A 10,238-nucleotide genomic window follows, 5' to 3' on the forward strand; every position below is an offset into this window, starting at 1 on the left:
CCTTCAGGTTTTCATGTATATAACAGTATGCATGTGAAAAAAATTAGCAATCAGTCTGTCTGAGTGCCGGTTTCACAATCTCAGCATGCGCCCCATGTACAGAGGCTTTGGTCCTTACTGCAGCAGTCCCTTTTTTGACTCCCAGCTTGACCCTTTGCTGCCTGTCTTCTGCTCTCTGTTCCCCACATTTCCTGTCCTCCCTCTTGCTGAAGAAGGCATTTAAGGCCCCCAAAAACTTATGAAATAGTCCAAGCATCCACATTCTTTGGTTTACCTTTCTTTGGTTTACCTGGGGCTGGGTGGAGTAAGCTCCGGGGTAAGCAAGTCAACTCAGACACCCCTTTGCCCCTGCAATCTTTTCTGGCTCCTTTGGGATTCCAAGGTGTCCTGAGGCCACCAAATACTTGAGTTCATCAGCCAGCTCTGGGTCTACCGGGGGTCTCCTCCCTGTCAAACGTGCCTGGAAAACCTCCATAAGGACAGGCCTATAACCCACCATGATGATATCTTTGCAGCTTTTAGCAAGTGACAATGGCAAGAACAAACTTCCTTTAACTCTTGAAAATCTATCAGAGTGCCAGCACTCCAGTTTTACAAGTGCTTCTAAAATTACCACAACTCTTCAACCATTTGGGCAAGAGAAAAAAAATTGAATGCTTCAAAGGAGAGAGGAACAGCTTTTTGAGCATGATTCCTTAGTCTTTTAAGATCAAAGTAACAAAAAAAGTCCTGGTGACTCATGAAAGGTTGCGTAAAATTGGAGAGGAAAGACATCACACGTGTTCCCTGCAAATACAATACTTTGGTGGTTCTCGAAACTATATGAACGATCATCCAAGTATATTTACTCACCACATAGGCATTTTATGTTTTTTGAAATAGTGTGTCCTTGCTTTGCACAACTCACATACATTATGTCTGAATAGAGTATGTGTATAATCAAAGAGAGAGATTTAAAGATGTTCTACAATAGAGGAGGAATGCAATGGTCTAAAACTCCCTTTGTCTTCCAAGATCAAGGGCAGAAATTTTTCCTTGAGACCGTTTCTCCTGGTGACACCTGATTGGTCAATACCCAGACTACAAAAAGAATTGAGTAGCACAACAAAATCCAAACTCTTAAGTTAAAATCAATGAGACGATGCGGAAGTGCTAAAATCTGCTGTTTTTCAAATGTCCTCTTGAAGCTGGCTCTGGAAGTACAGGACGTCACATAAGCTGTGTTTCCACCAAGCAGACCAGTTCGGTTCGTCTCAGTACAGCACACATTTTGTGGCGTTTTCTGCTGACTTATCCTGGGACAGATCCCCAAAAACTGAGGCGAGCTGGCCTACTTTTTTGAAACCCTTCCATATGGGTGCCAGACTGAACCGATCCGCTCCCGGAAGGTGGAGAAACACACTGCAGACCATTGATTGGTCGAAAGAATCATCACACACCCTGACAGCAGCTGCATTTCTCCTGGCGGCACACAGACTTCTCTGAAACAAAGCTTGATTGCACTTTGTATCACAGAGCCACATGCCAATCACAGAGACAAAATGCTCGATGTCTTCCATCTATGCTCTTTGTTTACTGTGTCACATTTTCTTCTTTGTTGGATTTATTAGCGGGGTAAACTGTTTAGCGCTGCTACAGCGTCGCGCATTTGTTTAACAGCTGCGGCTTTTGGCACCCGGCTTACTTGCCGCCCACCACAAGAGGGCACAGTTTGCTGTGGGAAAGCAAACGGGATCAGGCTTAACTGTACCAAACCGTCCCGAACCGTACTGAACCAAACTGGACTGCTTGGTGGAAACGCTGCTGTACACACCAAGCCAAAAAGGTGTTTTCTCAGTAGATATTAACATGTTTACAACCTGATACATAGAATATCTCCCATCTGAATCGCTAATTCCTCTATCAGCACACACTGTAAGGGGACTGAATCTTTTTCTAACTCGTCAGTTTAGAGGATATTAAGATCGTGAGTTGACCCAATCAGAGGCACAGCTCAGCTCATGTGACTGACAGATGCTCAGTCGCTGTCAGTGTGGAGACTCAAAGCCTGCTCAACTTACAATATGGCCGCCGCAGCTGATCTGCTTCAAAAATCTCAGAAACAGACAGTTGATGTCAGGGAGACAACATCCATTTATTAGAGTCTATGGTTTAAACTTTACTTTTTGTGGATTTCTCCTAGGGGAGGAGAAATCAAAATGGCATCTTTTTCCTCTTTTTCTGTAACTTCCTAACAGTTTTGTTTATTTTATTTGTACTCTTATTTTCATAGATACCTAGCATGACTCGCTTCTGATTTTCTTTCTTCTGTATTTTTTATTTTTAAACCTGGTTTTATGAGCTTTAAAAGAAAAAGAGAGCCTTTTTGATCCTTTGTCTGAGCTCGACTCCACTGGAATGATGAAAAGGTGAACTTGTGGAGTACCTCGACCTTAATTGATCAGCGGTTTCGTGTTAATCAATGAAACCAAACACCAGCAGCTTGCAGACAGAACCTTAAAAAAGAAACAAAGTGATAAAATCTGTTTTCATGATCCCTCTGTGAGCATATGTTTCTCACTGCTGCAGTCATTTGTCTGTTAATTGAAGAATAATGCTGTGATTGATGCTCAGTCTCCAGAATTAGATTCCCTGGCTGCTTTTTCCGTCAAATAATGAAATATGATACTCCATATTTTGTTAATTGAGGATAATACAAGTCGTTTGTTTTACTTAGGCCTGTCCAACCTGCCAAGTAATCTGTTCCTGCAATTAACCTGACACTGAGCACACATTCCTCTTCGTCCTCCCCCTCCTCTTCCTCCGCGTGTTATCCGCTTGCCTCCTCTCTTTCACTGAGCGGCATGATAACAAAGTCATATCCGCATCTGTTCCACTCTCCTACAGAGATAAGGACGCTGTTTTTCACCCCATCACTCTCCCCCTGATTTGTCTGGAAGCTTCATTGTGAGAGTTTAACACGCAGAGGCAGAGAAAGAAATCGTATTTCTGCTCTGCTGCTTCTGGAGAGGACCAAGTTATTGAATTTGTCTTAACTTTGAGGGGAGCTGTGGGGGCATTGTCACTTAGGGATGTAAAAATTTTAAATTAGCATTTTTTTTCTTTTCAGGCATGCTCCAAATCTACCTCTTTCATTGCCTTAGCTTTTTAAAAAGGTGTTAAAACTATCTTAATCTAACTTTGTCATAGTCATGGAGTGTAATGCCTCAGTTTGATGGAGAGTTTCAGTCCTTTTGTGTATTAGAGGTCTAACCAAGGTTGATAACAACATTATTTTTCTTTTTATCAATTGTCTTAGCTATTGAAGACATTTTTATTTTTAGTCCCTCCTCCTGCACAAGATTAAACCCTAACTCAAACCCTCATATTCACCCCTATACCTACTGACCAACCAAAAACCCTCACCCCTTCAAACCCTTAATCCCTGGGCCCTAACTCAGACCAAACCCTAGCGTAAATCTAACCTCTAACTTGAACCCAAAAAACATGCCTTAACCCAAAAACTTGACCTAAAAAACTCTGAGTCCCTCTAACCCTAACCAAAAAACCTGGGCCTCCTCTAGTGTTGCTCCCGATTGTGGAACAGTCTTCACCTGCACATTAGAGAGGCCCCTTCTTAAAACCCATTTTTATTCTTTGGCTTTTAACCCCAGCGAGACTTAGTTGTTGTTGTTTTTTTGCCTGGTCTTATTCTCTTTTATTTTCTTTCATTCCCTTTTATTTGTTTTTTATTTGCTTTTAGATGTTTTTACTATGTTTTCTTTTATGTGTCTGTTTTTACTTATCTGTTTTTATAATTTTATTTTGATCTATCTGTACAGCACTTTGTTTAAAGCTGTGGTTGTTTTTAAAAGTGCTCTATAAATAAAGTTGGTATGGCACGGTGTGACTCCAAACCTGACCCTGTAGATACAGACTGTTAAAGGCTTATACTGATGTTTGTCCTTGCTGCTCTAACTTGCTTAACGCTGTGAATGTGGGTCTGAGATCCTGATCTCCTTTTGAGCCCCCCAGGCTTTTGCATTCCAGATACACATGTGGAAAGGCAGGGAGCTTTCAGACAAGTGTAATGTCAAACGTTGATTTCTTTTCCAGATTAGATCTTTGAAACAACCTGGCTCTGAGTTCACTCCTGGGTCTTGATGTTTGGAGCTCATAAACACCAGCTCAGCGATATGAAACACTGTCATGTCCAGGAAAACTCCTCGTGGATCCCTTTGTTCTCAAAGAGAAATCAATACTCCTAAAAATAAAGTTGCTCCTGAAGCTGCAGGGTGAGAAGTGAAGTCGTGTACCAGACAGGAAACAGCAAAGTGAAAACTCAGCTCTTTAAAAAGACTCAGGATGTGTGATTTTCATTTTAGACAGTTTGAATCATCCCTGCCCTCCAGTTTCTGTGTAATCTTTCCAAAGCGTTGACAAGACCACAACTCCCTCAACCTCTGACTTATTTTCACTCGATTAATATTTTACTATGAAGGTGCAACCATCCGTGTAGACGCTGACAGGCGCTGCTCTGAGTGAATAAAGGGAGCTCAAGTTAATTGTATTAAAACAATCCTTTTCATCTTCAGTCTCACCTCTCTCACAAACCCATCACCCCGCTCTCTGCTGACTGAACACCAAAACAAGTTGACAAGACAAATTTCACTCCTGTTTTCTTGATGTCTGAAGTTTGCAAACGTTTAATTTTACATCCCTTTCTATGCCGATGACTGTTCTCATTAATCAACAGAACTATTTTTCCCAAACCCTCTGTAATAAATTCATCATGAATCTTCATCTGTTCTTTTTACTGGAGTACTTCTGTGCAGATTTAAACTCTCAGTCATCTCATTGTTGGATCAAGTTTGACATTTAATCTCTAACACTCAGGGTGCTTCAGCATTTTTCATTTGTCTAATTTTTTACCTGAAGTTGGCTGTTTTAGGGTGTGCATATTTAAAACCAACTATTCAAACATTTAATCCATCAGGTTTGTGAGGCTTTCAACCTCAGATGCAATACTTATCAGGCTCTTGCTAAACTTTTTTGGTAGTTTCTTCTCTTCTTTGGCTTTTGCTGATTCTCTCTTGCCTTGGCTTTTCATGTATGCACACATGGGATTTGCATGGTGTTCTCTCCACACATCAAGCTTTGGCACCATAGCCTTTGGTGTTTACTGCTTCTCTTCCTGCCTTGGATCTTTGATGTATATAAATGAAACAGAGGAGAGGTGTGCCCTACCCACCTCAGACTTTGGCAGCCTGGATCTTGGGTTTTGCTGCTTCTCTTCCTGCCATGGATCTTTAATGTATATAAATGAAAGAGAGGTGTGCTCTACCCACCTCAGACTTTGGCAACCTGGACCTTGGTTTTTGCTGCTGCTCTCCCTGCCTTGGCTTTTTGTGTATGTAAATGAAAGAGGAGAAATTTGTCCTCTCCCCATCTCAGGTGCTTGTCTTTGCTCCTGCACTCCCTGCCTTGCCTTTTTTACACATGTACATGAAATAGGGGGGAGATGTGCTCTTCTCTCCTCATGCTTTGGTTTTTGCTGCTCCTTCTGCCTTGGCTTTAAATCAATGCACATAAAAGAGAAGAATGGTGTGACTTTGCCACCCAAGATTTTTGTTTTTCCTGATGCTCCCCCTGCCTCAGGCTTTTTCATGTATGCACATGAAAGAGAAGCTAAGTGTGCTTTCCCAATGCCAGGCTGTAGTCTTTGCTGCTGCTCTACCTGCATGGCTTTTCATGTACGTACATCAAAGAGTGGGGATGTGTCCTAAACTAATGTCAGATCATTGCATACCACTTTGAGACATGAAAGGGCAGGTAGCACTCAGAGAAGCCAACAATCATATTTTACATTAAAATGAGTGAATCTCTTGACACCTCCTTGAGATTTTACTTGTTTTATCACCTCTTTTGAGCGTACATTTGGGAAACTTTTTCTAGTCCTAACTCTGTATCGTCCAAGGGATAGTTCATCTCTTTTCGAGTAGGGTTGATTAAAGTACTTGAGGAGGCTGACACCAAAATTGCGTTGCTGATACTTCAAGAGTTAGCTTGTGTCAACTAATGAATGTCAAGTGTCTGATGTTCAAAGATTAAATGTTGCAGGATTAATCACAGAAACAGTGGGCCCTGGACAATAGACTGCTTTCTCGAAACAAACGTAAGATCTGAGTTACAATGATCCAATCTTATGACTTCATTTTTTTTCCAAGAAAGATGTGAGCGTGTTTCTTTTTAGTGCAGAAGTTGCTTACACTTTAGGGCACAGCCTCATCTTCTCAAGTCTCAATCTTGGAACTATAACAGAAACTGTTTGAACCAAAAACCGCTGCTCTGGCTTCAAATGAGCTCATTTGTCGAAGCCCTGTGTCTCTGCTAGGAGCCCTGTGGAAACATACAGTCCTTTAAAGATAAAATGAGAGCTAACCTGTGGTGTCTGAGTGAAGGTTTCAGATCAGGCACAGCTGTCCCAGATCTAAGAGCGAGGAGCTTACAGTCTGCTAAGCGCCGTGCATCTGCATACTCATTGAAACAACTCCAGACTCTCCTCACGGAGCATCACACATCTCTGTCAATCAGCCCCCTCCTCCCTGTCTCTGTGTGAACCAAAAAGAGGAGGAAATTATTTATTCATGACACCCTGCATCTAAAAGCAGCATTTCTGACTGATTCAGATTCACAGGAGTGAAGGGGTATTATTGGATGCCCTAATAGGGCGACATTTCCAGCTCCCGTTTGGAACAGCGTCTTCAGCTCCGTCTCTGGTTTCCACAGCAGATACAGTCTGAGGTCATGGATGTCACTTCTTACAAACATTAACAAAGCACAGCTGTGAAACGTGCAACACCACAGATCTTCAGATGACACATTCAGAGGAGGGTTTGCTTTTAGACGGTTCACATAATTACACCATCTTTGACAAAGTGATAGAAACACCAAGTGAATCATCGGCTCTCTGGAGCCCTGCAGCAGTGACACGGCAGATTTACTCTGAGAGTGTTTGTGAGAGATAATTAGTCATCCAGTCATTACCGAACCATTACTGACAGACGTTCTGTCTTTACAGCATCAATGAGCTCATCAGTTAGATGGTAAGATTCATGGAAACCGTTTAGGCATTGCATGTAACCTGATGCAACAGCGTGAAGGCTGCAAGACTCCAACGGATTTTAAAACGTATGATGCAACCGTGGCAAACAAATCCTGAATTTTATACCTCACTTTGGATACAGCTGAAGCTCCTGAAGCTGAAACATACCTCTAACAGAAGTGCAAAAAACTGCAGTACCTTGAGTGTCCGCTGGATGCAGGTCCCAAAAGTGAGTTAGTCCCAATAGAACTCCATTCTAACTAACTAGCTTAAACATGTATCTTTTTTAACCTTGATATCCCTACAACAGGTGAAAGAAGCATCAGATTATTAGCTTTTCTGGAGGAAAAATAGTATGATATTTAGATATTTTTACCCCAAGAAAGTGAAAACAAAAAAATGATGAGAGTAGTTAGTCATAAATATACAGAAAACTGCAATACTTTGAGTCCCCACAAGAGGCTGTCCTCTAAAACAATTGATCCCCATAGAGCTCCATGTTAAAATAAATAGATAAATAAATTAATTAATTTTACAGTAGAAATAAACATGTTTTGAGCCTGTAACAAAAAAATGTTCCTGCATGTCCACTAGAGTCTGTCTTCAGGTCTTCAGCAGTGAATCAGCCCCCATGTTAAAGTCTGAATTCTCCTGTTTACAGCAGTTTAAGGGTTAAAGGGAGGGAGGAATAAGGGGCATGGCCTCTTTGATTGTTTGCTAGGCTAACATTTCATCTGAAAATGCCAAGAGGCAGTGAAAAGACAACAAAAAAAATCTGTGTTTACACAGAAATGCTGAGGGACTGAAAACGCTGTAGTAAGCATGCCAGGCCTGTTGGTGGCGCTATAACTGTCTTGTCCAGAAGCTGCTTTCAGTAGATCTCCACCGATCATCTAGTGTGGTGTATTGGCAAATGCAACAATACTTTTGTGTTTCACCTGATAAACGGTTGTCGGGTAAACTTGCCTTTAGCTAATCCGTCCCCGAATTTTTGCTTCAGGGGCCTTTTGACGATGTGTTTTTGTAAATATCACACAAATATTCATTATTTCTACAGTCTGGTTTGGATAAGGTCGCTAAATCCATCCTACCTGTGAAACACCTGCATTTACAAACCAGCCGCCCGAGTTTGGATGTCTGTGTTATAAATTTTTAATCTGAAACCGAACTGGAGAGTTATTTTTATCAGATGTTAGAGACTCAGAGGATTAAACGACATTTTAGTGCCAGAGAAGCAGACCCAGATCTCTGAACTCACTGAGGACCCTCTAATGAGTCTACCGTCACTTTAAACTCATGGTCCACATTTTCATTCAGGCTTCATTCGACGGCTGCAGGTGGAAACATGAGAGCTTTGTTCTCCCTCTGAATCCCCCTGGATGGTGTGGACTCTGAGGTTTTTAAAAACAACCATGTGGAGGCCGAATAATGCATGAGAGCTTGTGTTGTTCTGGGAGCAGTGACATGAATATGATCACCACAACAGCATGGATGCTGCAAACCAATAAGAGCGCATGATTCTGACTGTTTGTGCTGAATTTAGAAGTTCTCAGAGTCAAAGACAAACTTTATAATGTTCCACTCAAGACAGATTTCACTCTTTTTTGCACCTCAGAGCTTCAGAGCTGGTTTGTGGTTTATTTAATGTCTGTATGAACAACATTCGGCTGCCAGTGAAAGAAAGTAAGCGTTAAAAAAAGTACTGCTGACTCTCAATGTTCTCAAAGTTTTTCTGTTCTTTTCAGCTAAAAACCTCCAAATAATCCTGACGCCTCTGCCTGAGCTGACACAAATAAACCTGTGTCTAACAAGCCAGGTATGGTGAGCGCAGATACAGACACCTGCTTATTAATGCCAATGTATAAATAAAACAAATTGGACTGAGTGTAAAAACTGGGTGTCAGGCGTTAGTTGGTGAGATTTCAAAGACAGAAATATCACTGGTTTCCGATTATTGGAGTTGGAGATGAGGTGTTAGTGACATCTGTTGATGCAGAAATATTAACTGCACACCAGGCTGTGAACATTAGCTCCTGCACATTTGCGTACACTGAATGGGTGTGAATGTGGTTCCTTGTGCTTTTAGGGCCAGCATCTAGTGGACACATGAGGAACTGCGGGTTTTACCAATTTCTCTGGTTACGCTTCATATTTTACAGTTTTTCTCAATGGTTTACACACATTTTCTGAAAGGATGCCTCATATTCTCAGAACTCTACACACAAATCAAAAAATCACTCATACATTTCTCAAAACCCCTCAATTCTCCAGCAAAATGAAACTTTACATCCAAAACAGTGTTTATTCTTCTCAAAATGGTGTTTTGTCTCCAAATGACACACAAACCATTATATGAACAAACATTTATATGAACCAGTTGAACATTGATGTGCTCAGTGTAAAACACTGTGATAACATAATATTCATCATGGCTCGTGCCTTTTTGTGTTTAGTGTGACACTTCTTGCAAAATATTTTAGAACTGTTTTTTTTTTTTTTTTTTTTTTTTGACTCAGAACACAAAATGGCCGATGATGTTCCTTCCCCTTCTACGTCTTTTTGTGAGGTTGAATCCAGCCTCATCAATAAAAACAAACTGGTGCTCCACTGCAGCCACCTCTCGCTCAAGGACTCTCTGAAGCACACAGGATAATATCAGAAATAGACATGGAGTGGTCACTATTGTGAAATAAGTTCATTATGATTCCAATACTAAACCATTTATAATATTTACAGTTTTCAGGGTATGCATCAGTTACAGGATTGTAGAGGACTTACTTGCACATAGTTATATCGCAGTTCTTTGACTGTCTCAATTGCATTCACATGGAACTCTGTAGACTTGTTTCATCTTCAGAGAATTTCTTCACAAGACACGGTCCAGAGTGAATAAACTTATTCTATCAACATTTGGAAAATGTCATTGTTTTCTAGTACTTTTCTTTGGATTTGTCGTTATGTAATGGCATTATTCTCTAGGACCATGTTCACAATTTGATTTTCCTGTTCAGGAGACATTAGATGCTCCCGACCTCCTCTTGATGGTCGTCTTTCAGCTCTGCAATACTCAGAGTGAAATACTGTAAATATTGTGAAGGGATAAAAAGAAGGAATACATTTCTCAAATAAACACTTTAATTTTTACAGTCCTTCA

The sequence above is a fragment of the Halichoeres trimaculatus genome, unplaced genomic scaffold (genome assembly GCF_033239565.1).
Source record: "Halichoeres trimaculatus isolate MK-OKI-2021-1 unplaced genomic scaffold, fHalTri1.1 fHalTri1_scaffold_8, whole genome shotgun sequence".
Classification (NCBI taxonomy): domain Eukaryota; kingdom Metazoa; phylum Chordata; class Actinopteri; order Labriformes; family Labridae; genus Halichoeres; species Halichoeres trimaculatus.